Source organism: Mandrillus leucophaeus, unplaced genomic scaffold, assembly GCF_000951045.1.
Source record: "Mandrillus leucophaeus isolate KB7577 unplaced genomic scaffold, Mleu.le_1.0 Scaffold682, whole genome shotgun sequence".
Lineage (NCBI taxonomy): Eukaryota > Metazoa > Chordata > Mammalia > Primates > Cercopithecidae > Mandrillus > Mandrillus leucophaeus.
In genome coordinates, this window is record NW_012107386.1 from 95,065 (window position 1) to 115,633 (window position 20,569).

At 37.3% G+C, this 20,569-nt stretch overlaps 1 pseudogene across 1 annotated transcript; it reads left to right on the plus strand.

Moving 5' to 3' along the window:
* Positions 1-6,306: 6,306 nt before the first annotated feature.
* LOC105555390 lies at positions 6,307-20,203 on the plus strand (annotated as a pseudogene). Its single transcript, XR_001008463.1, has 3 exons — positions 6,307-6,426; positions 19,135-19,337; positions 19,380-20,203. The product of XR_001008463.1 is annotated as a mesoderm-specific transcript homolog protein-like (transcript).
* The last annotated feature ends 366 nt before the right edge of the window (positions 20,204-20,569 follow it).

Consider the following 20,569-nt stretch of genomic DNA (forward strand, 5'->3'; position numbering starts at 1 on the left):
TAATCATATTAAAATTAGACATATCTCACTGGAGTTGTGATAATTCAATAAGCTTAATTATTACTCATAAAAATATTCAAATATTCATACCATATTTATCCTAGATTGGGGGGATGTTCACTATTGGACTAGAAAATACCAAATATCACAGTGTGAAGCCATTTTTGCATTGCTTTTAAGAAACACCTGAGACTGGGTAATTTGTAAAGAAAAGGTGTTTAATTAGTTCACTGTTCTGTAGGCTGTACAGGAAGCATGGTGCAGACATCTGATTCTGGTGAGGGCCTCAGGAAGATTCCAGTCATGGCAGAAGGTAAAGCTAGAGTACGCATGTCACATGGAGAGAGTGGGAGCAAGAGAAAGCAGGGGGAGATCCCAATTTCTTTTAAACAACCAGATCTCATGGGAACTAATGGAGAACTCACTTATCACCAAGGGGATGGTGCTACACCATTCATGAGGGATATGCCCCCATAGTTCAATCACCTCCCACCAGTCCCCACGTCCAACACTGGGAATCCCATTTCAACATGCGATTTGAAGGGGGCAAACATGCAAATCATATCAAACACATTTCCCAAATGTCCTAATTTCACACTAATATTTAGAGGAAGGTGTATAATTTGGAATGACTCAAGCATGGTGGGTGTTGTGTGTGTGGATGGAGGTGGTTTAGAAGTGGTAGTGGTATGTCTTGGATGCAAACAGGGAGACTAGGGTCAGGTTAGGGAACAAACTGAAAACCTTCTGTGTTTTTTGAATATAATCTTGAAATACATAAACTGGGAAGTGACTAAGCCTCTTTACAGGACCAGTATAGTATCTTTGTAGATGAAGGGAGAACTTAGTATTCTTATAGAGTTCCCACTACAGGTTTATAGCACTGAAATCCCAGGGTGGCTTTCTGATCCTGACTCAAATCTGTTCACAGTCTGGAATCAAGTCCCTCTCTTGTTAACTGCTTTGCTTGGATTTTTCTAGCCTTAACTTCCCCAAGAACACCCCTATCCCATTCTCAATTTCAGCTAATGACCTGGCTTTCTAGTCCATAGCAAGAATTTAGGCTACATACACACGCTCTTTTAACTTCCCACCTTTTCATCTCTGTATTTTTTATGGCTACATCAACTCTCCACCTCCTTTCTTATGGTCTCAAAAGATCTTTTCTTTCTCCTCCTTAGGACTAATTCTGTCACCTATATTTCAAATCTGAGTCACTTCTGCTTCCCTAAAAACCTTGTTGAGCTATTTATCGTCTCCCTTCCATTTTAGCTTCTCACTCTTTGCAATTTCTGCTCATATTACAATGATACTTAAGCCTCTCCCTTTATAACGCTGTAACTGTCCTCAGGCCTGCATCTCCCTCTATGTCCCAAAATCTCTGTCCCTCTTTCTTTTCCTAACCAAGTTCCAAACCAAAAAAAATATGTAACAACTACAGTCTCACATCCTCCCTTTAAATTCATGCTCTTCTTTTTCAATAATGTTTATCTCTCAGGTTATAAAAGTAATACATGCTTATTAGGTAGAATAAATATAATTTTTAAAAATCACACACAATCTCATCCGAGTTAAAACTTGTTAACCTCATGATTGAATTACTTCCAACCTCTTTCTTATGTATTATATTCACATATACGGATCGAGAGTAGAATTATAAAATTGGAATCACACTGAATATACAAGTTAAAAATGTGGCTTTTCCCACTCAACAGTACATTGAAAGCACTTTTCAATGTCATTAGATTTTGTTGTTTATTTCACTCTTCTTATAGGTGGAAACATAAATAGCAATTAATTTCCATGATAGAGTTGACCCTTGAGGTTAGTCTTAAAAACAGAAAACGTTGAAGCCTCAGAAAATCCAAACGAAGCATGAAGTCAATGTGCAAACCTGGTAGTTAAAATACTTTAGCAGTCTTATTTCTTTATGTTTCTTTCTTCACACTGTACTGAAACGTTCTATTCTATCTTTGTATCCTCACCCCTGGCATACCATTTGGTACAGAATAGGTACCTAATTAAAGATTAGTGAACAAATGAATAAACAAGGTGATGTGTTTGCAATTAGAAAAGCTATCTGTGATATAACACTTTACTTTTCAGCTAGATATCAAACAATTAACAAGCTACAAGTGCAGACCACTAAATTAATATTCAATGTTCATGAATTAGGAAAAAAATATAAATCATCATTTCATTTACCATTTTTCCTTTGGTTTAACAGTATATATCGCTCAATCTTCTTCAATAGATTAATTGTGATATTCAGTGAGACCTACTTATCAAATGTCAGCAGAAAATCATCAGTAAGAAAACCTCAACTTTCAGCAGTTTACAACCTGAGAACTAAAATTAGACAATGTTCCAACTGGATGCTGGTTTGTAGATAAAGAAAAAGAAAGAATGGGTATAATCATTCAAACTTTTCACTTCTATTATCATCCAATCCTTAAGAATGGGTATAATCATTCAAACTTTTCACTTCTATTATCATCCAATCCTTTTTCAAATCAAGAAGTATTGACTATATAAATAGAGTTCACAAGTATTAAAGAGAAAAAGTTGAGGATTTGAGTAATGAGCTGTTTGGCGGTACAGATTGTCCTCAATTTGCCGTGGTTCAACCTGATATTTTTCGATTTTGTGATAGTGCCAAAGCAATACGTAGTCAATATAAACCATACTTCAAGTTTTGAATTTTGATCTTTTTCCAGGCTAGTGATATGAAGCACATTTCTCTGTGTGATGCTGGGCAGGGGCAGTGAGCTGAGGACCCCAGTCCGCCACATGTTCATGAGGTTGAACAACCAATATTCCACAGTGTACTGCGCTGCCAGGTAATTTTGTCCAACTGTGGGCTAACGTGAGTGTTCTGAGTATGTTAAACGTAGCCTAGGCTAAACTATGATGTTCAGTAGGTTAGGTGTATTAAATGCAATTTGGCTTAAGATATCTTCAACTCAGACTTTTAAAAAATCTTTCGTATTTGGTTTTTAGTGCTGTATAATAAATTATCACAAACGTAGTGACTTTAAACAGCATTCATTGATTATGATAGTTTCTGTCGACCTAGAGAGGCTGCAGTCTCCGTGTTAGCTCAGCTGTGCTTTCTTGCTGATTATCAATCCAGTGCTGCTCTCAGCTTCTAGAGGCCTCCTGAGCCTCTTGCTGTGTGGCCCTCTCACAGCATGATTGTTTGCTTCTTCAAGAGCAGGAAAAGCTCTCTGAGAACTAGATGCTCTTTTAGGAGTTAACTTGATTAAGTTGGGTGCCCTCAGGATAATCTTCCTTTTGAGTAGCTTGAAGAAAACTAATTAGGGACCTGAGTTATATCCGAATTATATCTTCTACTTTGTTGTAAAATGTCACCTAATCATGGGAATGATGCCCCGTCATATTCATAGGCTCCAATCACACTCAACAGGAGGGGATCATATAAGATGCGTACCCCAGAGGTTGTGAATCTTGAGGGTCATCTTAGAATCTCCCTACCACAAATGTGATAGGACTTCGTGTATACACAAAGTCCTCAAACATCCAGAGAAGTCATTTAAAAAGCAGCCACAACTTAAAAGTCACTAAGTCCAAATATTTCATCTATATGCCATTATTAAAACTTATACTAAACATTATTTTTATTTTTTGACTACTAAGCTGGTATTTAAGTTCAAGCTATTGAAATAACTTCTCTTGGTAAAACGCTTATCCCTAGTTATTGGTACCTGGATTTTATGACAGATAGAAGGAGAATGAAATAAGAAAAGCAGCTGTTCTTCACTCCCTGCTGTATTTAAGAGACACAGATCAGATGGATTAGCAGGCAACCTGGTGGGTGAGTCCAATGGCAACTACACTGATTAAAAAGTCCAGAACTGAGAAGTTTGGTACAACAAATGCATCTTACTGACAATTTTTTTTAATAGGTCTAGGTTTTGAAAATTTTAACAGGTGGTCACCAGAGGAAAAGGGCATAATGAAATCTACTAAAATGCATTTTTAATCAAAATGTTTAAGCAAGTGAGGGACATGACTATACTTCTTTTTACTGATATTTTCTCAGATATTTGAAAACAACTGGTATATCTTTTCTGAGCCTGCTCTTCTAGATGATAAATATTTGCCATCACCCCAGCCATTCCTCAAATGCCATGATGTAACAAACCTTCACAGCTACCTCCATTCTTTCTCCAAAAGTGATATAGGATGTGTGACCCTACCCAAATCTCATATTGAAATGTAATCTCCGATGTTAGGGGAGGGGCCTGGTGGGAGATAATTGGATAACGGGGCCTGATTTCTCATGAGTGGTTTAGCACCATCCCCCTTGGAACTGTCCTCATGATAGTGAGTTCTCATGAGGTCATTTTAAAGTATGTAGCACCTTCCCACTCTCTCTTGCTCCTGTTTATGCAATGTGGCATGCCTGCTTCCCCTTAACCTTCTGCCATGATTGGAAGCTTCCTGAGGCCTCCCCAGAGGCAGATGCTGTTGTGCTTTCTGTACAGCCTGTAGAATCTAGAACCACTTAATCGTCTTTTCTTTTCTTTTCTGTTCTTTTTTCTTTCTTTTCTTTTCTTTCTTTTCTTTTGTTTTTCTCTTTCTTTCCCTCCCTCCCTCCCTCCCTCCCTTCCTTCCTTCCTTCTCTGTACTTTTAGCAGAGACGAGGTTTCACCATGTTGGCCAGGCTGGTCTTGAACTCTTGACCTCGTGATCTGCCCACCTCGGCATCCCAAAGTGCTGGGATTACAGGCTTGAGCCACCGCATCTGGCCTTAATCATCTTTTCTTTAGAAATTATCCAGTCTTTAGGATGTTAGCAATGCAAGGATGGACTAATGCAAAAAGTAATTGCTCTTCTATATCCCTCTATAGTCTGTCACCTGAGGTTTATATTTTCCAGATTTAGCCTACTAAGCAGAAGATGGATCAGGCCTATTACCTTTCTTATTTTAGATAAGTATTTTGCAAACTTTGGGGTGAACATAAGAAGTCCTGATAAAAATGTAAATATCTAAACCCAAGTCCAAAATTAATTCATTTAATCTAGGTAGGGAACCTTGACTGTGCATTGTCAGCATCCTTTGTGATTTGTACTCAGGTGAGCCGTAGACTACTCTTTGAGAAACCATTCTATTCATATTGTATAAGGCCCCATTCGCTTTTTCCTCATTCTATGGCAATACCAACAACTAATGAACTTTCTGTCCACTAAGCCCCCTAATATTATACATATTAGTTCCTACACAGTATTAGATGGTCAAGTTTTGGAGAACAAATCTCCAATAGAGAGTATATCACTATTAATTGCATCATAACAGATGTATCACTCTAACCTTTGAAAATCTTTTCAGATCTTGATTTCCTCTTACATATATGTACCGAATGAGCTTGCTGCCATAAACACATCTTATAAGTGATCTCTCTAAATCTTCATTAATAAGAATTGCTCTTTCTTAATAAGGTACTTCCTATCTGAAGGGTCTACTGTGGTATTCTCACAAAGTGGGCATTTTTCTTCTTCTCTTCTTCATCTGTGCCTAATAATTTTGCTGCGTTTTCTTGCACATTATCCATGAGTAGCATTTAGTGATTTCTTTTTAATATTATTTCCACTAGTTTTCTCTGATAAGTTAGCAAACAGAAAAAAACTTAGAAAAGTCTCATTGTTCCTCACTTTCAAAAATATATGTGGACGATGATCAGGCAAGGTGGCTCACGCCTATAATTTCAGCACATTGAGAAGTCAAGTCAGGAGAATTGTTGGAGGCCCAGGAGTTCAAGACCAGCTTGGGCAACACTGCAAAACCCTGTCTCCTCAAAAAAAAGTGCAATAACTAACTGGGTGTGGTGGTGCATGCTGGTAGTCCCAGCCACTCAGAAGACTGAGGCATGAGAATTGCTTGAGTCTGGGAGGTGGAGGCTCCAGTGAGCCATAATTGCACCATTGCACCCCAGCTGGTTAAGAGAGCAAGACTGACTCTCTCTCTGTCTCTCTCTCTCTGTATAAATATACACACACACTCTCTCTGTTTGTATATATACATATATGGATGTATATGTTGTGTATATGGATGTATATATACACAGAGAGAGTGAGACAGTCAAGACCACAAAGAAAATAATTGTTAATCCCAAAAAGTAGAAGTTGCCCAAGACATAGTTTTTGATCACACAGAAATAAAACCTATATGTCTTAAAAAATAGCTTATGTTCAAAATGAAGAAGAAAAAGTAATGATTTTAGAGCACATAGAACTGATGACAATGAGAGTTCTAAAGAGGACATCTGAGAAAATCTTGCACAGATGGTGCTCTTCCTCACTGAGACTACAATTGGAGCAGGCACACTGCCCACAAGCTCTCAAACACTTCCTCAGCTCCCACACTTTTCAGTTACCCCTGCCGCCCCAGATGAGTTCCCTTTGGTAAGTACTTAAGACTGAACTGCAACTGAGGCAGGTACCAATGGAACTGATAATTGCCCAGCATGCTCTACAATACACAGATTAAATAGGTAAGTGATTTTAAAATGTCATCCAAAATAAGACTACATATTAACAATTCCATTAAGACATACCTTTCTCAGCTCAACTCTTTTTTATTCTACAGAAGCATCAACTAGAAGAAAACTGCCATCTCTAGTGTACACAACAACAGCAAAAATGTTTTAATCTCCATGACAACAGTGTTCGGACCCACATACAAATACTTTTAGAATCTATTTAAATGAGCCAATTCATAGTTTTTAAAAAGTAAATAAAAAGGACACTAATTTATTCAGCATTTCTGGCTTCTGCCCATCTTTTTTTTTTTGCTTTTCCTTTTGAGCTCAACTGGAAGAAACAGTAGCTCTCCCATTGAAGACTAGAAAAATTTCAATGAACAGTAACTTAACTACAATAGAACACTTTTTTTAATGATCTGGTGATGTACTGTTATTTTAAAAGCTCTTGAATAAAAAAACCTCGATTTATAAAGATTTTTTTTTTCAAATTTCTCCTAAAAGAACTAAATAAAAAGTGTAAGGGGAAACATAATAGATGGGATGATTGAAAAAACACAAAAGTTATGGTTATGAAAAAAGCTTAATGTCCAAAACAGAGCTTGAATAAGTAGAGCTGTGCAAGTAGAAGTCAAGAGAAGGTCATACTATTTGTGCTTCCATTGTTCAGTTTGCTTTTACTCATATATCCTGGAATTGTTTTCTGAGCTTGTTTTAATGAGATTGCTTTATGCTGCTCTTCTGTGGTGGAGCATTTTGAACACAGCTAAATTTAGATAGTGTTCTCGAAAGATCCTCTTTTCAAGCTAAGATTAATGGAGGCCAATGTTGTCCCGCTGCATCTTCTACCTCTGAACTTCTCAGTGATGGAGGTCTATGATGGGGGTCACAGACCTCTAACTGCACGGTGCATTTGAAAAACCACCATCGGTAGATAACAACTCGCTGGGCGCAGAGAATGAAATTACTTTGGATCACATGAGAATATATTTAATGGTGTATTTTGTTAATGAAAATCATCATCATATTTCTCACTTACATATTTACCGTCTCCATTATTTTTATTTTTTGGTTCTAAGCACATCTATCTTTTTCCAGAATGTCATTTACTTTTTTGTTTCTGAACCTTGAAAATTATATTTTAAAAATATTTTTAACTGAATGTAAGAGAAGCAAAGAAGTAGTGAAATACAAAGTTAAATGTCACAGTCAAGGTAATCAAACTAAGTGAGGGTTCACAGAATACTCACTAAAATCATAATTAGTTTATTGAATTAATTGAATCGATTGATTTGTTCCTTCAGCAAACATCCTCCCTATCCCAGATCCATTTTTCAAAAGCCTTCAGATTGACCCTTCTAACACAAACTTTGATTATGTATTTTCTTTTCCAAGAGCCACAATGAACCTCCCCCACCTCATTCTACTTACTTCTATTTCCCTAGCACCTAACATTATATGGCTGGTAACCAATAGACAGTCAGTGTTTGTTGAATGTTTGAAATAAAGTCATTTAGTGTAAATGCTCCTCCTAACTGTGAAGGGTTTCCATTGACTTGCTCCACTCCAGCAAGCCTTATTTTATTTTTTCAAGTACTGACCAAAGAATACCCTCTACTTAGACAAGTTCTTAAAAGCCCCATGCTTATTCCATATCATTGCTCTTAACTTCTTCCTTTATGGAATATTTGGCTCTGTACACCTACAAATGCTATACATCTCTTCTCATTCATATTTAAACTAATATTCTGCTTATCAAAACTTTCTTATTTAAAAAAAAATTTTTTTTTGAGACAGGCCCTTGCTCTGTCACCCAGCCTGGAGCACAGTGGCATGATCTCAGCATGCTGCAGCCTGGAACTCCTGGGCTCATGCAATTCCCCCACTTCAGCCTTTGGAGTAGGTGGGACTACAGGTGTGTACCGCCACACTCAGCTAATTTTGTTTCTTTTTCTGTAGACACAAAGTATTGTGCTGCCCAGGCTGGTCTTGAACTTCTGAGCTCAAGCAATCCTCTCACCCTGGCCTCCGGAAGTGCTGGGATCACAGGTGTGAGCTACCATGTCCAGCCTTATCAAACCTTTCATTTCATGACTTTCAGGTCATATTTCAGGATATGAAACTCTTTGTTTCAGTAATTGGAGGTAAACAAAATATTTACCACAAAAAATATTATATAATCCTTATTGACTCATGAATGCATTACCCATTTTTTCTCTCACTAATATTTATTCCTTCCAACAAATATTTATTAGGTGTCAGAAATGTACCAGACAATGTGGAAGCACTAAAGAGGGAAAGATGATAAGAAAAACAGAAATAGATTTTGCCCCCTTAAAGCTTATAATAAAGAAGGAAGGGACACGAATCAACCCATTCAATGGGTCAATAATTATAATTGCAATTATATTGAAACAATAGTACCCCTAATAAAGGGATGTGATCTAGTTGTTGAGTGGGGTGTGGTGGTCTAGGGAGACAGTCTGATGAGATTCCCCTAAGGAAGGAATATTTGAATTGCAGTTTGAAAATTCAGTAGGGTATGTGGAGGTGAAGGAAATAGTAGGAAGACTCAGTGATAAGGGTTTTTAAGGCAGTAAAAGGAACAGAACACGTTCAGAAAACCAAAAAAAAAAAAAAAATCCATTATGAATAAAACATAACTTGAAAAATTGAGGCAAAATCATGATGAGCAAGAATGGCAGAACATTTTTGGTCTTTTTTTTGTAAAGGAACCATGGTAGGCCAACGTAAACTTTTGGATCATGTTTGGACCCAAACTTTTGGATAATCTGCCTAGGAGAGATTCTCGTTTCTTAGAGGAGGTAATGCGTAAGCTAATTATTTTATAAGAAGTATAAATCAGCCAATAAGATAATAAAGAGATGCCTATTTCAGTCTCCACTCAAGCTCCTTGAGCATTTGTTTCTTACTGACTCTCCTGTTCCCCTCTGCCATTGAAAATGACACTACATTTTGGACTCTGCTTACCTACTTGTAACCACCCACAGGTCTTCCATCTTAGGGTGAAATTCCTAGATATTAAAATATTTTCTATCTCCTTTTAAAAATCTATGCAATTAATCTTTTATTTATTATATTTAACTTTTGTACTATGTGTCAGATACTTTGTTAAGCAGAAAGAAAGTACATAAATTGGATGCTGTTGCATTCCTTATGAAACTCCAAGTCAAGCGAAGGTAAATATGCTATAAATTCATGCTTTCATTCAACATGTATTTACCAAATGGCTACTATGTATCAAGCATTGGGATGAAAAAAAAGGAAATTCTTGGTCTTGTGGTGCTTTCCTCCAGGATAAACTGTAATATATTATGACAAGGTTTATCATGGACACAAGAACAAAACATTGTTAATATCAGAAGGATGGAAGAGTGTCCATTTTCATGAAAAGGCAACAATTTTGTTGGGTCTTAAAGGACGAAAAGGAGTTTGCCAAGCAAAATTGTGGAGGAAAGCCCTTCTAGACTGGGTGACAAACATATGAACCTGAGTTGGAATTGAAGAAAAATGAAAAGTTGCAGAACCTTTTATTTTTTTGAAAATTTACTCTGGTCTTAGAGTAAGCTGGATAACTGCTCAAAGTAAGAGAAAGTTAGCAGCAAAAAGATGAGTTAGAAGTCAGTAGTGAAAGTCTAAGTGGAAAGTATTGAAGTTTTGTCTCTGAAGAGGTAACAACAGTACAGAAGGAGGGAAATGAGTGAAGTCATTCTGAGGTTTTTGGATCAAGCAGCAGGGATCATTAACTAAGATTAAGACTATCAACATGGAGTAGGTTTGGGAGTCAAGACGATAGATTTCTATCCCTTTTGCTGGCTTCCATTCTTTTGGTCACTCTTAAATGTTGGTACTCCCAGGATCTTCCCTTCATTTCTGTTGTACACAAGAAATTACAAACTGATGTCTACAAACAATCAAAACCAAGCAAAAATTAACAAAACATAAGTAAGTAAGAGAAAGAATACTTCTCAGAAGGACATCCTGTGAGAAGTATGAGTTCGACATTCCCAACATCAAATGCTTTGACCCTTGCCTCATGGGATCTAGGCATTGAATTCATAGTCAACAGGGGAGACAGATGTGGTAAAGTGTTCAGGTCCTTATGCTAGATTTAAAAAAAAAATCTTATGTTTGCCTAGCAGCTTCTCTATATACTAACTGTTGGCTGAAACTAACTCCTGTAACCACTCCACCTAAAACATGGGACAATAAAAACTTTTTTATAAGGTTGTGGTGAGATCATATAAAATAATTCATACAAACAGTGTCTAGCACTCTAAGGATCTCATAAAACATCAGTTATACATAAAAAGAATAAATACTGTATACTATGAACAATTTTAACTAGTTTCTACTGACTATTTCATTTCATCTTCACAGTCAGGAAGGTAGATACTCTTATTATTATTAATATCATTGTCTTCCTCATTGTTACAGATAAGGGGACTGAGGCACTGAGAGTTTAAATGGCTTACCTAAAGCTAAATACCTTGTAAGTGGTGAAGTTGTAATTAGAATACAGGCAGCCTGGCTAAAAAGTCAGAAATATTAATCCCAGCACAGATATATGGAAAGTAAACAATATACTCCCAAATGACCAGTGGATCAAAAAAGAAATCCAAAGAGAAGTCAAAAGTGTCTTGAGACAAATGAAAATAACAATAACAATACAACATACCAAAACTTCTGGGATGCAGCAAAAGATGTTCTAAGAGGGAAGTTTACATTGATAAATGCCTATATTTTAAAAAATCTTAAATGAACAACTTAACTTTATACCTCAAGAAAATAGGAAAAAAAACTAAGACAAAGATAGAAAAGGGAAGGGAATAATAAACATTAGAGTATAAATAAATGAAATAGTTACTAGAAAGATAATAGAAAAGATCAATATAACTAAGAGTTACTTTTTTAAAGATAAACAAAATTGACAAGCCTTCAGCCAAATCAAGAAAAAAGGAATGAGGATTCAACTAAATAAAATTTTAAATTAATGAGGAGATATTGCGACAGAAATAAAAAAGGATCATAGAGACTGCTATGAACAATTATATGCCAAAAAATACAATAACTTACAACAAATTGATAAAGGCTAGACACATAGAATCTACCAAGACTGAGTGATGAAGAAATAGAAAATCTGAACAAATTTGGGTAATGAGTACCCAATAATGAGTAAGGAGAATAAATCAGAAATAAAAAAAAAAAATCTCCCAATAAAGAAAAATCTAAGAGCAGACACTTGGAGGGAACACTTCCAATCTATTACATGAGGTCACTGTTATACAATGCTAACCCAGATAAGGACAACACAAATAAAGAAAATTACAGGCCAATATCTCTGAAGAATATAGATATAAAAATCCTCAAAAAAATGCTAGCATATCAAATTCAACAGCATATCAAAAGGAACATTCACCATGATTAAGAGGTCTTTATCCTTGGAATAAATAGATAATTCAACGTACACGAGTCAATAAATGTGATACAGAATTCTCACTTATGCTTGGTTTCACTTTCCGTGGTTTCAGTTACCTGCACTCAGTCATGGTCTGAAAATATTAAATGGAAAATTTCAGAAAAACAATTCATAAGTTTTGAATTGTGCATTTTAAGTAGCAGGATGAAATCTTACACTGTCCTGTTTCCTCCCACCCAGGAGATGAACTATTCCTTTTTCCAGGGTATCCAAACTGTATCACAACCGACCTGTTGGACATTGACATCATACGCACTTGGCATTCAACCATCAACATTCTCATAGCTCAATAATCAAGGGTCACTCAAAGCAAATGGTCTTCCTTCTGATGTATAATCAGAAAGTCAATAGTAACCTAATTTTATGTAGATTAATGCCTACATAAATGCCTGTGTCGTTCACCATACTTCGTCTCATCATGGTGACCTTTTATCACACACATCATCACAAGAAGAAAAATGAGTCTAATACAATAGGATATTTTGAGAGGAAGTAAGAGAGACAACATTCACATAACTCTTATTATAGTATATTGTTATAATTGCTCTATTGTTGTTAATCTCTTGCTGTGCCTAACATAAATTAAACTTTTTCATAGGTATATACATAGAATAAAAAGCATACTATAAGTAGGTTTCAGTACAATCTGCAGTTTCAGACATCCTCTGGGGGTCCCGGAATGTATTCCCCATGCATAAACGGGGACTACTGTATATCATCTTCACAGAATAATGGATAAAAATCATATTATCATCTAAGATGCAGAAAAAGCATTTCTCAAAATTCAACATCCTGTCATGATAAAAGCTCCCAACAAATTAGGTATAGAAAGAATGTATCTAAACATAATAAAGGACATGTATGACAAGTCTACAGCTGATATCATACCGAATAGTGAAAAGTTGAAAGCTTTTCTGAGATTAGGAATAAGATAAGGGTGTTGTATTAGTCTGTTTTGACACTGCTATAAAGGACTGCAAGAAAGTGTGTGATTTATAAAGGAAAAAGGTTTAACTGAATCACAGTTCATCATGGCTGGGGAGACCTCAGGAAGCTTACAACTGTGGCCGAAGGCCAAGGGGAAGCAAGGCACCTTCTTCACAAGGTGGCAAGAAGAAGTGCCAAGAGAAGGGGTAAGAGCCCCTTACAAAATTATCAGAGCTCACGAGAACTTACTATCACAAGAACAGCATCAGGGAAACTGCCCTCCATGATTCAATTACCTTCACCTGGTTTCCTTTGATATGTGGGGATTATGGGGATGATGCAGGTTACAATTGAAGATGAGATTTGGGTGGGGACATAAAGCCTAACCTTATCAGGTGCCCACTCTTACCACTCCCAATCAACGTAGTACTATAAGTCCTAGCCACAGCAATTAAGCAAGAAAAAGAAATAACATTCATCTGAATTGGAAAGGAAGAAGATAAATTGTCTCTGTTTGCAGATGACATGATCTTATATGTAGGAAACCCTAAACTCCATCTAAAGTGATATTAGAAACTAACAAAGAAATTCAAGAAAGTTGCAGGATATGAAATCAACATATGAAAATCAGTTGTGCATCTATACTAACAACAAATCATCCAAAAAAGAATTAAGTATCCAAAGGATTATAAATCATGCTACTATAAAGACACACGTACATATATGTTTACTGCGGCACTATTCACAATAGCAAAGACTTGGAACCAACCCAAATGTCCATCAATAATAGACTGGAAAAAAATCAATTAAAAAAATGTGGCACATATACACCATGGAATACTATGCAGCCATAAAAAAGATGAGTTCATGTCCTTTGCAGGGACATGGATAAAGCTGGAAACCATTATTCTCAGCAAAATATCACAAGGACAGAAAACCAAACAATGTATGTTCTCACTCATAAGTGGGAGTTGAACAATGAGAACACATGGACACAGGGAGGGGAACATCACACACTGGGGTCTGTTGGGGGGTGCAGGGCTGGGGTAGGGATAGCGTTAGGAGAAATACCTAATGTAAATGATGAGTTGATGGGTGCAGCAAACCAACATGGCACATGTATACCTATGTAACAAACCTGCACGTTGTGCACATGTACCCTAGAACTCAAATTATAATAATAATAAGAAACCAAAGCAATAGCATCAAAAATAATGAAATACTTACTTACAAATAAATTTAACCAAGGAGGTGAAAGATCTGTACACTGAAAACTATAAGACATTGAAGAAAGAAATGGAAGAAGACACAAATAAATGGAAAGATTTTCTGTGTTCATTAATTGGAAGAACTAATATTGTTAAAATTTCTGCATTACCCATAATGATCTACAGAGTCAATGCAGTCACTCAAAATTTCAATGGCATTTTTTTAGAAAATGTAGAAAAAATGGCCGGGTGTAGTGGCTTATGCCTGTAAGCCCAGCACTTTGGAGGCTGAGGTGAGTGGATCACTTGAGGTCAGGAGTTTGAGACCAACCTGGCCAACATAGTGAAACCCCATCTCTACTAAGAAATACGAAAAAAAAAAAAAAAAAATAGCTGGACATGGTGGTGTGCACCTGTAATCTCAGCTACTTAGCAGGCTGAGACAGGAGAATCACTTGAACCCAGGAGGCAGAGGTTGCAGTGAGGTGAGATTGTACCATTGCACTCCAACTTGAGTGAAAAGAGGGAAATTCCACTTCAAAAAAAAAAAAAAAAGAAAGAAAGAAAGAAAAAAGAAAATGTGGAAAAAACAGTTCTAAAAATAGAAAAAGAATTTTAATAATTAAAATTCAAATGAAATCACAAATGACCCAAAATATCCAATGCAATCTTAAGAAAGAAGGACAAAGCCAGAAGCATAATGGGTCATGATTTCAAACTATATACAAAGCCATGGTAATCAAAACAGTGTAGTAGTGCTATAAAAACAGACATATAGACCAAAGAAATGGAATAACCCGAAGTAAACCCACAAATATATGGCCAACTAATCTTTGACTAGGCCATGAAAACTACACAATGGGGAACAAATAGTCTTTTCAATAAACTGTATTGGGGAAACTAGATATCCACATGGAAAAGAATGATTTTGGATGTTTATCTTATTCCATATACAAAAATAACTGAAAATGGGTTCAAGACTGAAATGTATGATCTGAAACCATAAAGCTTCTAAAATAAATATAAAGAAAAAGCTCCTTGCCATAGGTCTTGGTGATGATTTTTGGGGTATGACACCCAAAGCACAGGCAACAAAAGCAAAAACAAAGAAGTGTAACTGCATCTAACTAAAAACTTCTGCAGCAAAAGATACAATCAACAAAATAAATAAGCAAGTTGTGGTATGCAATAATATATTGGCAAACTATATCTATGATCAGGAGTTAATATTCAAAATATATACAGAATTCATACAACTCAATAGCAAGAAAACACAAAATAAGCCTATTTTAAAATGGACAAAGAACCTAAACATACCTAAAAAATAGACATGTTTCCAAAAAGAGACATACAAACGGCCAACAGGTATATTAAAAAGTGTTCAACATCATTAATCACCAGGGAAATACAAATCAAAACCACAGTGAGATATCACCTCATACCTATTAGGATGGCTACTACATAAAAGATAAAAGATAACACATGTTGGAGAGGAAACCAAGAAAAAGAAATCCTTCTATACTTTTGGTGGGAATGTAAATAGGCATAGCCACTATGGAAAACACCATAGAGCATAGAGATTTTTCAAAAAATAAAAATAGTACTACAATATGACCCAGCAATCCCATTTCTAGCTATATATTTTAAAAGGTGATATCAGTATCTCAAGGAGATATCTGCATCCACATGTTCATAGCAGCATCATTCACAACAGTCAAGATAAATAAATGGCCTAAGTATCCATCAGTGAATGAATGGATAAAGTAAATATGGTATACACACATACACAGACACACAGACACACACACACACAGAGAGAGAGAGAGAGAGAGAGAGGGAGAGGGAGAGGGAGAGAGGGAGATAGAGGAATATTATTCAGCCATAAAAGAGAAGGAAATCCTGCTATTTGCAATGACATGGATGAGCCTGGAGGGCATTGTGCTAGGTGAAATAAGCCTCACACAGAAAAACGAATACAGTATGATCTAACTTACATGTGGAACCTAAAAAGTTGAACTCATAGAAGCAGAGAGTAGAATGGTGGAATGAATGGCGGTTGCCAGGAATTGGGGTAAATGAGAGGTTTGGGTCAAAGGGTACACACTTTCAGTTATAAGATGAATAAGTTCTAGGGAACTAGTGTACAGAATAGTGACTATAGTTAACAATATTGTATTGTTTACTGGAAATTTTCCAAACATAGATCTTAAATGTCCTCCAGGCATAAACAAACACGCACACACAGAGTGATAAGTATGTGAGGTGATACACATATTAATTAATTTGGTTGTGGTAATCATTTCACAATCGATATGTATATTAAATCATCATGCATATCTAGAATATATACAATTTTTACTTGACAATTATACCTCTATAAATCTAGAAAAAATAGAAATCTTAACTCCAGGACTAGATATGTTCTTGCCTGATCCTAGAAGTGATCACCTGGAGCTCACCCTCTCGTGTCTGGCCTCCCTAAGGACCGTTTTCCTATACCATTCATGTTCCATATCAATTTCTCCTTTTTTTTAGGGTGTACAGTGAAATTTAGAACTTAATCACTTGCTCTGTTACGCTTCTCTGTAATATATGTAAGTCTTGTCTGGTGTATAAACCCTTCAGGCAGGAATTCTATCCCATATCTGGTATTCTGTTTAGTAACAGTTTAAGATCTGAGTATCAGTAAGTTTTCAGTAAACACTTGTTGAGTGATGGATTCTGAGGCTCTAAGGCATCACTAGTGGAAGAAACTACTGGAGATATTTGCATAAGGCCTGGTCACTCTTACTGAAGATTTCTCATTAGCAAAAGTGCAGTCAATGACCCAGAGATCCACTTGTGAGCATATTGCTGCAGGCCTCACAACAGAAGAGGCATAACCCTTGCAATGTGTGATGAAGAATGACTAAGTCTTGTTCTCTTGACTGTTGCCGTGAAGACTACATTTACAGTAAAAATAGGGGGATATTTTAAGGACTATTTTGTATAACAAAAAGTTATGAGAGTTTTTTTTTCCTTTTATAATTCAAGGTTAGGATAATGACAAAGAATATTTATGGACTTTGATACTTACACAGAAAAGAAGGTTTGGTGCATTTAAAGCAGTTGGAGAAAAATATAATGAACAATTATTACATTTAAAACAAAAGAATATAGATAAATTAAAAGAATAAGAACAGATTTTACAATAACAGTCCCAGTGGAAAGTAAGAGTTTAAAAGTAGCAATTCTGTAACGTAATTTTTATTTGTTTAAATTGTTTAAAAACTGAAATCACGAAGAAATGCTTAAAAGCCAAATAAAATTAGTCAGAGAAAAGAATAAAAGTGGATCTCAGAAAAAATAATTTTTAAGAAGATTATTTGAAAGACTATGACTAGATATGTTCTTGCCTGATCCCACAAGCTGTGACCCAGAGTTCACCCTTTGATATGTACTATTATCCTGTACCATTCATGTCCTGTAACGATTTCTCCTTTTCTCAGTTCATTTCTCAGACATTTATGTTTTTTAACTTGAGAACTATTTTATTGGCAACATTTGCCTTGTTGTGACTTCTGAAGAAAAAAGTGGTAGTTGTAAAATACAATATAACCTTAATTTCATTCATTCATTCATTCATTCATTCAGATATTCAACATTAGGATATTTACTAGGCATTATGCAAAAGAATTTTCAACAACGTGGAAGTGAAAGAAGACCATTTACTGCCTGAAAAGTGCTAGAAATGGCCACTGCAAAGTGTGATGAGAACTACAATAAAGACTCAAAGTCCTTTGGGAATTCATTTATTTACTTATTTTTAAAACAATTTCACAGAACTTCTATTTACCTGTATCCTTTATGATAAATTTCTTTTGTTTGAAGAATTTATGAATATCTTATAAGCTACAGAGACAGGTTAGTTATATTTAAGACAAAAGTGGTCCAATTGCTAAAATCTGGCTTACTTATAAGTAATTGCCATTCTTTGTTCCTTTGGGAGGAAGGTGTTTCTTGCCTCCCCCCCCCCCCGTTTTTTTGCAGAGATCCAGAAAAGGCCTCATAGAGATACTGGCATTTGAACTGTTACTTAAGAATAGGTAGCACTTAAACGGACAGGACTAGCAGAGAGCATCCTAGAATCACAGGAACAGAAAAGCGAACGCGTTAGAAAGTGTGTGTGTGCATGTAGAGAAACCGTGGGAGTTTTAAAAGGAAGTTGAGATGCACTCTGTGATGTGAAAGTCAGTGAAGATAACAGGGAAATATTGAAAGATTTTCATAAGGAATTTATGTAATTAGACTTCTATTTCAGGAAGATTAATATGATAGTGATGTAGAATACTCGGAGAGAGAAGAGACTGTGAGTAGAGAAATCAGTAAAGGGATCATATCAGTCAGGACAGGCTAGGATGCTGTATAACTGCAGACTCCGAAGTCTCTGTGGATTAAACTAACAAAGATAGCACGGACATGTATTTCTTGCTGCTGCTCCGTGTACATTTTGGGCCCATGTGTGAAGGGTGGGGGGAACTGAGCTACACTACACTCAGGCATCCATCTGGAAGATCATCTGTCTCTATAGCATGGTGAATTATGCACTGGCTTGTAAAACTCGTACTCAGTCTAAGAGTAACGCATGTCAGTTCTGTTCACATTTCATTGACTGTGTCTATGCCTAATTTCAGGGGTGAGCAAATGTAATCCTACTACATGCCCAAAAGGAGAATAAATGGAATATCTGTGAATATTTCAATCCCCTCAAGAGGCGGTTGCAATAGTCAGTGAGGGTGTAAGCAGTAGGAATGAAAAGAAATAGGAAAATAAAAGAAATAGTTTAGAAATAGAGGCCGCGGCAACCAGCACACCCGGGCACTTCCCTTGCGGCAGTCGCGCCCAGCAAATGCAGTGCCGCCGTGCACGCCAGAGTGGCTGTAGCTGCCGGGCGCGGCGCCGCCCTGTGCTGGATGTGGGTTGCTGACTGCGCCCCCGCCGCCGGCCGGCCCTGCAGGGCCGCGGCGCCCTGTGCTCTGCAACGCTGCGGCGGGCAGCTTGGGATAACGCAGCCGCGCGCAGAGATCGCCTCCGCAGGATGAGGGAGTGGTGGGTCCAGGTGGGTCCGGGTGGGGCTGTGGGCAGTGCTTCTGCTTGCTGCGCATCCGCACATCCGGCGCCCTCAGCTCTCACACGATCTTCACTCCTGGAAGTCTTCAGGCAAGTTTTTCACTTACGAGGAACTGCGTATCTTCTACCAAGACTCTGTGGGTGTGGATGGAAGTCAGGAGATAGTTGTGGTTTTACACGTTTTCCAACATCCAGCTACGATTGGTACAATATTTGGGAAGGTCTGCCCTTGAGGTTTCATCGAGTGATTGCCCTTGATTTCTTAGGCGTTGGCTTCAGTGACAAACCGAGACCACATCACTAGTCCATATTTGAGCAGGTCAGCATCGTGGAAGCGCTTTTGCGGCATCTGGGGCTCCAGAACCTCAGGATCAAGTCTCATGACTGTGGAGATAATTGTTGCTCAGGACCTTCTCTTCAGGTACAAGCAGAATCGATCTGGTCGGCTTACCATAAAGAGTCTCTGTCTGTCAAATGGAGGTATCTTCCCTGAGACTCACCGTCCTCTCCTTCTCCAAATGCTACCCAAAGATGGAGGTGTGCTATCACCCATCCTCACACAACTGATGAACTTCTTTGTATTCTCTCGAGGTCTCACCACAGTCTTTGGGCTGTATACTTGGCCCTCTGAGAGTGAGCTGTGGGACATGTGGGCAGAGATCCCCAACAATGACGGGAACTTAGCCATTGATGGTCTCTTACAGTACATCAATCAGAGGAAGAAGTTCAGAAGGCGCTGGGTGGGAGCTCTTGCCTCTGTAACTATCCCTATTCATTTTATCTATGGGCCATTGGATCCTGTAAATCTCTATCCAGAGTTTTTGGAGCTGTACGGGAAAACGCTGCTGTGATCCACAGTGTCGATTCTGGATGACCACCACATAAGCCACTATCCACAGCTAGATGATGCCATTGGCTCCTTGAATGCATATATGGGCTTCATCACCTCCTTCTGAGCTGGAATGAGTAGCTTCCCTGTATTACCTCCTCTACTCCCTTATCTGTTGTGTATTCCACCTAGGAAGAATGCCCAGAAGAGGTCCTGGCCATCAAACACTATTCTCTCACAAAGTTCACTTTACTCAAACTGGTGAACAGTGTATAGCAAGAAGTCAGCAGGAGCTCTGACTAGGGTTGACATAATCCACCTCCTATTACTTTGACAACTGATCGAATGTATGGACTTGGCTTTGTTTTTGTGTGATTAGGAAATTCTGATGAGCATTACTATTCACTGATTCAGAAAGACGTTCTTTTGTATGGAAGACTTTTTTTTAACACTTTGGACTTCTCTGAAATACTTAGAAGTGCTCATTTCTGGC